Source organism: Macaca fascicularis, chromosome 14 (assembly GCF_037993035.2).
Source record: "Macaca fascicularis isolate 582-1 chromosome 14, T2T-MFA8v1.1".
Lineage (NCBI taxonomy): Eukaryota > Metazoa > Chordata > Mammalia > Primates > Cercopithecidae > Macaca > Macaca fascicularis.
The window spans coordinates 22,240,734-22,251,260 of record NC_088388.1 but is presented as its reverse complement, the minus strand read 5'-3'; the positions used below and the strand labels follow the sequence as shown (position 1 = coordinate 22,251,260).

The 10,527-nt window shown below is 47.0% G+C and overlaps 1 protein-coding gene across 5 annotated transcripts in view; it reads left to right on the top strand.

Moving 5' to 3' along the window:
• HSD17B12 (hydroxysteroid 17-beta dehydrogenase 12) overlaps positions 1-10,527 on the top strand; it is a 278,867-nt gene that overhangs the window by 23,378 nt on the left and 244,962 nt on the right. For all 5 annotated transcript variants that reach the window (XM_074013910.1, XM_074013912.1, XM_074013909.1 and 2 more), the window contains one exon: positions 4,557-4,671. The gene's annotated coding sequence lies outside the window, so the exon portion shown is untranslated. The remainder of the gene's footprint in view (positions 1-4,556; positions 4,672-10,527) is intronic.

The window sequence follows — 10,527 nt, the reverse complement described above, 5'->3', positions numbered from 1 at the left end:
TACTGCTAGGGAGGGAGATAGTCAGGACGTCCCTTAGCCCACACCCTGCTTAGGTACTAATGGGGGGAGGGGCAGGAGAGGACGTGGGAAGGGTGGCGCTGCACTGCGAAGAAGGGCAGCCCCTCAAAGTTTGGATGGATGGGATGGGGGAGGGGACCGAGCGGGATGGAGGAAGAGGGAGGGAGGGAGAGTGAGGGAAGGAGATCTTTCTCCCTTTTCTCTAGTCTTCCCTCCCCTCCTTTCCTCCTCTCGCAGAAGGTGGAATCTCCCGTCGTTTTGGGGTCCGGCAGTCAATGACGGGTTCGCCCCTTGTTGTTCCCCCTAGCATTCTGCAGAATGGGTAGAAAGTTGGTGGGGAGGGGAGGGCTGCAGCTTTGAAAGGGCACCTGAGGCGAATGGGCCATTAGACACCCAATATTGAGACGGTTTTGGGGGAGGATGCGGAGGGAGGAGCTTCACCTTTCTAGTTGAGCATTCAGAACTTTGGGTGGGGAAGGGGGTGTTGAGACATTCTCATTTTTTCTAGAAATAGGCTGACTAGTGTGGAGTTTGGGTTTATTTTATGTTCATCTTTGTCATTTTTCGTCTGGATCTTCTGGCTTGGGTCCCGTTGGGAGAGGTCGCTCTCTTAAACCTCTCTTTCCCAATACATCGCGCTACCCCCTCACCTGGGCTGGAATGGGGAGGGGGTCCTGAACCGCTTTTTTGTTTTTTGGCAACAACAATATTTTAACATGTTCCAATCTAGGTTTTGTTGGATAATTAGAAATGGAAATATTTTTTTCTCCCTCCCCCTTCTGAAAAAAAAGGGGGAAATGTGAGCTCTCTTCTGATTGGTGGGTGACGATTTTAGCCCGCACCAATGAGCTGGCGGCCTCGTCTGTATTTATTTAGTGCTCTGGGGGAGTTTTTCTCTTTACGCAGCGCCTGTAGTCACGGCTGGAACCTTGGCTGGGGGACTAGGAGGGATAAGAGGGGATTCGGGGGGAATCCGAACTGTACCTGTTCAGAGATCGGCGACCTTGCAGCCGTGGCTGGCGGAACTCTGATAGGGGGATAGAGGGATAGGACAGGCAGGCGGGGAGGCTCCGGGTACTGTGGCGACAGGAAAGGGGTGGAGGCTGGGCTCCGGGATCCCGGGTGCCCCTCCGCCGTCCCCTTCTCGCCCTCCACACACTTCTCTCGGGGCTGAGTTGGGGGATCGCGGACGGTCTGGAGAAATGGAGACACGAGTCCAGGGGTGCGGTGGGGCGGGCGGCGCGCGGAGTGGTAAGGCTGAGCCGCGATGGAGCGCGCTGGTGAGACCCAGCCTGTTCGGCTCCGGGGTTCGGAGACATCCTGGGCTGAAGGCGGCGGCGGCGGCGGCGAACCGAAGAAGCCGGCGTATTCTGCCCTTCGTGAATCTTTTTGCGGTCTGGGCTTGCTGTACATAACTCAATAGCCGGAAGCCCTTACCCCAAAAAGCATTCGCGGAGGGCGCACTCGTCGAGAAGACGGCAGCCATCCAGCGATCGCCGAAGCCCGCACCTTCCCGAAGCTGCTCCATCCGAGCCTTACCCGGCCCTTTCCCCGTTTTCCACGGAAGATTCGGCCCTTTCCCCCCTGTCCTTTTGCGTTCCCGGAGGTTTTGGTCACCTGTCTTTCCTCCGAGCGAGTCCCCCGCCCCCAACTTTTTAACAGACTTTGTATCACAGGGGGAACTGGAGCAGGTGGGGTGCGTGTGTTTTCGGAGAAGTGAGAAGAAGCTAAAATGCAATAAAAGTTTACAGAAGTTGTGTCTTCCCCCCAGCCCCCGCCCACACCACGAATAACCCTTCACTCAATGCAAAAAAAAAAAAAAAAAAAAAAAGGATCGGAGCGTAGGGCCAAGTCAGAACCTGGAATATGAATCAGTTTAGAACATTTTGTGGTCGTTTTTGACCCTAATGATCCGATTCTGCAATATGGGGGTCGGGAAGCCCTTCAGGGAGGGACTAGAGGCCCTTAGTATCTTCTGTCCTGGTGCGGGGGACCCGGAGGTGAGGCGAGCCGCCGTGAATTGGGAAGCTCCGAAAAAGAGGGAAAACACACAGGCACCGCCCGATCCCCGGAGTCTCTTCCTCCCGCGCCTACTTCCAACCTAATTTGGGGCGTTTTGCAGCCTCGGGTCTCCCCCTTCTCCTCTTTTTCAAAACTAAGTAGCACGGAAGGGGGTAAAACAGGCGAGAACTGGGGAAGCCCCCGCAGAGAAGGAGCTTTGGAGAGATGCGGTTGTGCCCGACTCAGACGCTTAGCAGGAGCAGAAAAGCAGCAGCAGCAGCAGTAGCCCCATCCCGGCCTCTCCAGGAGCCGGTCCTGGGGAGGGGGACAAAGCTGCAGGAGGGAAGAGTCTATGAGTCCCCCTCCTCCCCCTCCACTCATTGCAGTCCTGACCACTTCGGTCGCAAGTGGCACAAATCAGGCCTTCACTACATTCTGCTCCCCGCGTCCTTAGCCTGCTAGGAACACTGCTAGACGCCCTTGCCCTTAGGGACTGGGCCAGAAGGACACACATACACACATGAGTGCCCACAGGGACGGAAACGGGTAGAAGACGGGTCTAGAGACACCAGAGTTCAAGACCCGAGGGCTGCAAACCTTCACGTTTTCGGGGAGGGCCTGAATTTCCCCCGTATCGCAACCACCGTTCTTCCAACAAACTAAACGCCCACCGTCATTACCCTGTCCGCTGGTTAAACACCCGGACTCTACCCTCTCCAGAATTAGGAAGGGCTGCAGAGTCCGAGAGTGCTGGACAGAGTCAATCTTTTGTAGCTAAGACTCTGAGAAGGCACAGAAGGCGAGCACTCCAAACTCTAAGGCTAAATCAGAGCTTTCCTCCCCAGATAAAGGAAATTTTCCCTCCCTGAATGCGTTTCCTAAAAGAGTAAAAAGGTTCCTAAGATCTGCAAAGGAGATGGAGGAAAAAGCAAAAGCTCCGGGGATTTTCCTCCCTGCCTCTCACCTGGGGCCGTCTGTGGAGCGATAGCTTTGCGGAGGGAGAGGCATAAGAACCACGTTAGATTAAAAATAGCTTCACCCTGTGTCCCTTCAGCTCCTCTTTTGTCTTTTGCTTCTTACATACCCCTCCTCTTCCCAGCCAGAAAGCCCTCTTCTCTCCCAAAGCCTGAACCTTCACCAGATTTGGGAGAGAGGTGGCCCAAGAGAAGTGAACTTGCACAGAAGAGGTTGAGCCACAGCAGCGCAGGCGGCTCAGGGTTATTGCGACCCTAGCCCCCTCACTTCTCCCTCCGAGGCTAAGTGTGAGTTTAGGGCTCCAGGGCCCAAGGAGCAATGGCCGAACCCGGCGTCGTGCGGCACCGGAGCGAGTCCTCGCCTCGCCTCGCCTCAGCCAGACAACTGTTGCTGCCTTGGAGAAGCTCCTGCTGCTGCAGCTGCTGCTTGGGGCGGCTGCACGCCTGGGGCTGAGGCTGCTGACTTTTGATCGGGGCTGCGAGCTTGCGGAAAGGGGTCTCTCATTCTGGGTGGGATCAAAGGAAGGGACCCCTTCCCCCTTCCCTTCACAATAAGTGAAAATAGGTGGCTTTTTGTGGCTTTTGGTGTCTTTCCTTCCCTCCTTTGGGCGGTTATGTCAGTCCGAGCCCAGTGGGAGCTGAGCTCTCCCTCTCTACCCATTTTGTCTTTGCTAAGGAAGGAGGGCAAAGTGGGGGGGGTTGCCTTTATGAACCCTCAAACTGCCGATGCACATCCCACTTTATAAAGCTACCTCGCCTTTTGAGCCAGGGGCCTGATGGAAACTTCCAGGCACTTGCATGTGATGCCAACCTCTGGAGGCCCTATAGGAGAGGGAGCAGCACCTCGGGACCCCTCCTCACCCCAGGCTACTCCTTCCGGGGGTGTGAGAAGTGTTCGGGAGGCAGCTGGGGAAACTTCGTCCCCTGGGCCCAGCCAACAAGCTTAACCTTTGCCTGTGGTAAAAATCAAGACCAGGGGTTATCTCTGGAGCTATGGAAGGGTTTCAGGGGCCACAGAGTCCCCTCAAGGTCACCTGCCCCCAGTGGGGAGAGGCAGGTGGCTGGGCCAGGCAAGGCAGTTTCACAGGTGGTCTTTCTCAGGCCCATTCTGACCACACCCCAGGTGATCTGCTCTCCCGCCTCTTCTCCGCTCCTGGAGTCTGGAGCCAGATTTCCTCCCTTTGTCGGCCCTCTTGTCTCTTCTATCCTCTTTCCCGGACCTGTGGTTGCTTTCAGTCCTTCTGCCTTGCCTGTCTCACGTTGGAGGCAAAGGCAGAAGCGTGGGTCGATTCAGATGTGCTGGGAAGGCTTGCTATGATCTCAGACCAGGGCCGTCTTCTCTGTCCTGGGGACTTTTCAAACTGGAAGGCTTTGTGGGCATCTTTGAAAGACTGCTCTTGCATCAGCAACCATGCCTTGGTAGCTATTAGATGTGCCCCCTACCCTTTTCCTTTCCTTCAGCCTTCCCACTCCTTGATTTCCTGTGAAATGCCCCAGCCACCAATCACTCCCATCTCCTTCTGAGCCAGCAGAGTAACCCTGCCCATCTTTTGACCTTTTCAGGTGGTCAGACCTGTCCTGACACCCAGAGGTCTGCATGAGGGAAGGCCACTGAAGGAGGAGTTCTGAAAGGCCACAGGTGATGAAGAGCTTGGATGAATGAACTTAGAAGTCCCAGGTGAGTACCAAGATGTCAGCGCATGGTTTCTTCGCCTGAGCAGACCCAAGGGGCCTCCACACATACTTCCCACTTGATGATGAGATACAGGGAAGCCACAGATCCAGTGCTTGGAGACTGTCCTCAAAGGCTTAGTCCTTGGCAAAGGAAGGCACCCATCACAGAGGTTACATGAAAGGGCACAGTACCTACCGCATGAGGCATAGGACTGCATAGGACTTCCTGTCCTATCCTCTAAACAGGACTTGGGCCTGTGTGTTTAGAAGCTTCCAAACCCCCAGTACTGAGGGGTGTAGGCCCTATTCAAGGGGCCCACTGTTCCTTCTTCACCTCCACTTCCTGGACCATCTCGGGCCTCTCAGGGGCCCAGGGGATGGGCAGAGTTGAAGGGTCATTTGCCATGCCAAGTTTCTCTGAGGATACCAAACGTTGTTACGTCTCCTTAACTGGAGTTCAGCCTAGGATGCATGGGAGAAGTTTTAGGCTCTGGATATTTTTTTTGAAGGGTAAGGCATTAAAATCTAAATGCATTTACTTTTCCTATTAACCAGCAAAATCTCTTGCTATAGAGCTTTTGTTTAACTGCCTTTCTGAGCTTCAAAGTCATACTGTGATTCTTATTGGGGATTTCAGTTCAGAGCTTGGCAGAGAATTTTGAAACCCCAGGGCTGTTAGATTTGTGAGGAAAGGAGAAACCAAGCTACCTGCCTAATCCTTGGAGGTCATGTGAGCCAAATGTGGGAAGCTGCCAGAAATTTTTAGAGGGAAACTCGAGGCTATGGCAGAATAGAAGCACATTACATGGAAGATCTTCAGATCATTATACAATAGATCTATTTTCTATATTAATTAAATGTCTGCTACACGGATTGTTGGAAATTTTTACATTTTAAAAGTAGAACTTAAATAACAAGTAAATTGACTGGAATCATCTATACTTCCCAGCATGTAAAGTGTGGATGAGGCCATCAAACTGTTAAATGAGCCTAACTTCTTTTAACTTCCCCTTTTGAATATGAGGACCTGAAGTTTGCAGCATCTGTCTTTGGGCAATAGTTGTTAATTCCAAGAGTTTCACGTCTTCCTTCTCCCTCCTTAACTGATAGTTCAATTGCACTGGGAGGAAATCTAAGAAAATAATATGATGGGGGGTGATTTTCTTGCCTGAAAGGTAATCTCTTCTAAATTACGTTTGAAAAAATCCATGGATAGACTAAACCTCAAATTTAGATAGAATATGTAGCATGCCAAAGCTGGAAAGAACTGTAGAGTATATTCAGAGAGAGACTAATCTCTTCATTTTATAAATCAAACAGGTTCAGAGAGGTTAAGTGATTTTACCAAGGTCACACAGCTGGGGCTCAACCCCAGGTTGTTTATTGTGTTCTCTGGGTATTTTTTTTCCCACTAAGCATTTCCTATTACTACCAAATCATATAGATAATCCGTAAACATAATCCAGGACAACAGAACAGATTCCCTTTGAAAATGACTGGCATTTAGAATGCCAGGGTTCAAAAAAGAGTTTAAAGAAAGTTTCTTCTGCTTGCAATTAGCATTCTGGGGGCATCATTAGAAGGTTAGGTATGGCTGTCATCTCTTGTCTCTGACATGGCCTAGACCTCAGAGCATCCATGTTGCCTTGGTCTGCTGAGGAAGGCATCAGCACAAGAAAGTTGCTGTGTCATAGAATCCCAGTATTGGTCTTTTTCAAAACATTTGCTAGCATGAAGCAGCTCCGTAAGGCATGGGTCCCTGTCTCTTATTTCTCTCCTCTGGGTGGCAGTTGATTCTCATCCTTCTTGTCTTGTGGGGTTTGACTGAGAGCTGTTAAGAAGGTAGTTTGACCCAGGATCTCCTTTATAAGCAAGAAGGCCCTCATAAGGAGGTTTCAAATGAAGTGAAGATCTGTTTGATCCTTGTCCCCAAGATACTTTTTTAGAATGCTGCAGATCACCTGCTTGTAGGACAGCTGCTTGGCCTGGTCAGTTTTAAGCTCATGATTTACTGCCAAACCCTGGATTGAACTCCACTATTTCAGCTTTACATATTTCTACCAATATCAGCCACTTCGAGCCCATATTAATCATGTCTTCAGAACATGAGAATAGTAGTCATGGTGTGTGTGCTATCACAAATAAATTATTCTGGTGGCCTTTTTCACAGTCTCTCCCTGCTGTTTGCTCCCCCTACCTCCCCGCGCTTTCTGACAACTTCTAACTAGGAAATAAGATTCATTTCTCTGCTTAAAAAGCAACAGACTGGGAGGAAGAAAAATGAGATGGGGTGAAAGATACAAATAGGTTAAAAAGCAAAACAAGGCTGACAAGCAGTGGAAAGAATTAAAAGAGCAAATTCTATCCAGTCCTAACTACTCACGTTTATGAACTTAAAGAAGCAATTTTATCCTCTCTAGGCCTCAATATCTCCATCTATAAAATTAGGTGCTTTGGGGGTCAGACCCCTTCCATTCATGCATTAATTCAACAAATGTTGAATGTTTATTCAACAAATGTTTATTGAGCTTCTGTACTACGTATCGGGTCTTATTCTAGACATTGGAGATATAAATAAATTATTCTTCCTTTGATAATCTGTTGAAAGCTATGGACCTTGTCCCCAGCAAAAAGGAAAAAAAAAAAAACAAAAACCAGACATTTTATAAACAATTTCAGGGAGCTCAGGACATCCCTAGGTTCCATGGACCCCAAGTTAAAGTTTTTTTCATCAAGTGTCTAAGGCCTACATTTTACAATATGAAGGTTTGAGTTTAGGTTACATAGTCAAATCTTGGTTTTTAGTTGTTCTTTTTTTTTTCCCCCCCAGTAGTACTTTGTTGCATTTTTATTGTGATTTTGGCCTTCCATTTTTGGAGAATAAATATTTGGAACTTAGTTAATACTGCAAGTGGCTAGAATAAATGCTGAACAGCAGCTCGTAACTGAGAGGCAAGGCAGACGTGGAGCTGAGGACAGAAACAGATGAGAAGTTTTGATGACTAATCTCAGCCTGGTCCTGCGGAATTTCAAAGAGGTAATCCATCTTTTAGGCTAAGTATTCTTGGTAAAGTCGATGGTTCCATGGAGGGAACGGAGGTTTATGTTGGAGCTGGACAGTATAAGATCACAGTGCCAGGGCTCATGGCAAAGATGGATTTCCTCTGGTGCTTTTGACTACCAGGCACAATCATAGCTGGACAGGTCAGGGATTCATTGAGAAGGAAAGACCCGTCCACTTCTGGCCCTGTTGGGTTGGTAGACTGGCTGCTTCCACGTAGTGCAGCAAGGGGCTCTATAGCAGGCAGTTCTGTTGAGATCTTCAGTGAAGGAGAAATTGGGAGGCTGAAAGGCTCAAAACAGACATAGATAGGTCTGTGTGCAAAGGTTTCACCTTAGTTCCCACTCTTTCTGAGCATTTTTCTTCCCTGCTTTCAGCATCCTCAGAATTCTTACTTGCATTGAGGAAGACCAGAACTTTTTCATTTAGGGCAAGGGGCATTTACTGACTTTAGGACTGATCAGCTACTAACACAAACTGGACTTTAGGTGGGGAGTTAGATGCTCTTATTCAGCACTCCCAGGTAAACAGCCAGTGGAAGTCACTGCTAGGAGAGGACCCTAGAAGTGAAGTGATCCATCTTTGAAAGAGCCAGATAGGAATCTGAACTTGTAAAATCTTTGTGTTAGGTTGTGGGAGGACAGGATGAAGTGTGGGAAGAAAGCAACAAGTTGCTGCTGCTGAGGCTAAAGTACAGGAAAATCCATCAAAATATAAACTTTTCATCTTCTCAATTTCCTCATTTGTAAAATGGGGATAATGATAACGCCCTTCACCGTAAGGCTTTGGTGAGGATTAAATGAGATTATACATGTGTAAAGAGCCTAGTCAGTGTTCAACAAATGTTAGCTATTATTATTATTATGGTGTTTTCTTTCCTGTCTGACAAACATAGCAATGTCATACAAGGCTTAAATCATAGCATCAGCAGCTATAGGACCAGAGCTATTCCTAGAGTGACAGATAAAAGATAATCTTTTCTGGAAGCATCTGTCCATTTGCTCCATAGCCTGCCAGTGCCCAGGATTACCCGCTGGGAGCAAATCAGAAGGGTTGATAGAAAAATCTTTTTCTCTACTTTATGTGTCCCTACATGAAGATTATCTCTTTCTTGTTTCATTCTCCTTTTAATTCCTTGTTTTCACGTTCCTTTTAAAATCAATTGAATTTAATTACAATTGTTTTTGCAAATCACTCTTTTTGCCTTTATTTATAATAATAATAATTATTATTATTATTTTGATTGGGGAGAAAAAGCGATTCACCTAGGATACTTTTATTTTCAGCATATATCTAGTCCTAAATTTTCAATGTTTAGGAAATTTCCAACAAGGAAAGAAAAAAGGAAAAATAGAAGGGCAAGAATATGTAACAATATTCACTGTCATAAATGTTTTCTCTTTCCTTTTCCTGCATATTTAATCTTCATTCTTTCCTTCTTCTGACTTTACTTTCAGCATCTTATAAATCTTTTTGTCTCCTCTTAAAATGCCCCCTGCCTCAAAATCTTTGTTCTCCTCCTTTTGATCCACTGAACTTGTCCTATCAGGCATTTATTTTTAAGTCTTGGCTGCAAACTGCAGGGCTGATTATAGGAAGAATGTGATATGGTCCCTACATTTTCTGGGTAATGCTAGGAGAAAACACCAGGGCCACCATTTGTCCCCTGAACCTGTTGAACACATCTGAGGCCATTCCAAAGAGAAGCAAAAACTATTTTTGTTTTTGTTTATTATCTCTTTATTTTATTCAGTTTTCATAGAAATTGGAGCCTTCCTCATGGACCTTTCTACATTTCCACTTTCCCACATTTAAACCCACAGCCTATGCATTGCTTCCACTTGGTGACTTTTCCTTTTTTCTGTCTTTTAAAAAAAAATTCTAATAAAAGGTTCAGGGATACATCAAACATGGCCTAGATAGTGGTCTTGCTATCTCTCCTTTTAACTGTTTAAGGGCAGGATGATGAAGGCAGTATTGGAAGGAAGCAGTGAAACCTGTTGGTCAAGAACAATGGGTTTTGAAGACCATTGAGATTTAGGTTTTTTGCCTAGTTCTGCCCTTATCAGCTGCATGCCCTTGAGCAAGTTATCAGCTGCATGCCCTTGAGCAACTCTGAGCCAGTTTCCTCATCTGTAAAATGGGGATATTAAAAGTAGCTGATCATAAGATCGTTGAGAAGATGAAATGAGCTGTCAGTAAATACACGTTCCAGTGCATCAGACATATAGTATGTACTCAAGCAAGATGAACTGTTATTATTGTTAAGACAAGTTCCTGCAGATCCAGGTCTAAATATAGTCCAACAGTTGCTGGAGAAGTTGAACCTTGAATAAGGAAGCAGAAAAGTGAATGTAAAATGACTAGGAGTCATGAGATAAGAGAAGAGTCTAAATAAACTCTTGGAATTTCACAAGTGTCCCAATCTTACCAAGATTTTCCAGATGTTGTGAATTGGGCTGGGGCTGAGTCTGGAGCTGAACCAATAACGACTGCATAAGGGGAGTTCGCTCAGGGGTTCCTGGCTTCTAAGTAGTAGACTCTGGTCAGTTAAATTGCAAGGACATTGCACCTTGAACTTTTAATACCTCAACTGGCAAATCATTAACATTAACCCGGTAGAGGAGCCATGATCCCCAGGGTCAACTCATCTTTAAGGCCCAGATTTTAAGTTTAGGGGAAAAAAAATCAAGACAAGAAATAATTTTACCATTTATTTTGTGGTGGAGTGAGTGATTTTTTTTTTTTTTCTTTTGAGACAGAGTCTCACTCTGTTGCCCAAGCCGGAGAACAGTGGTG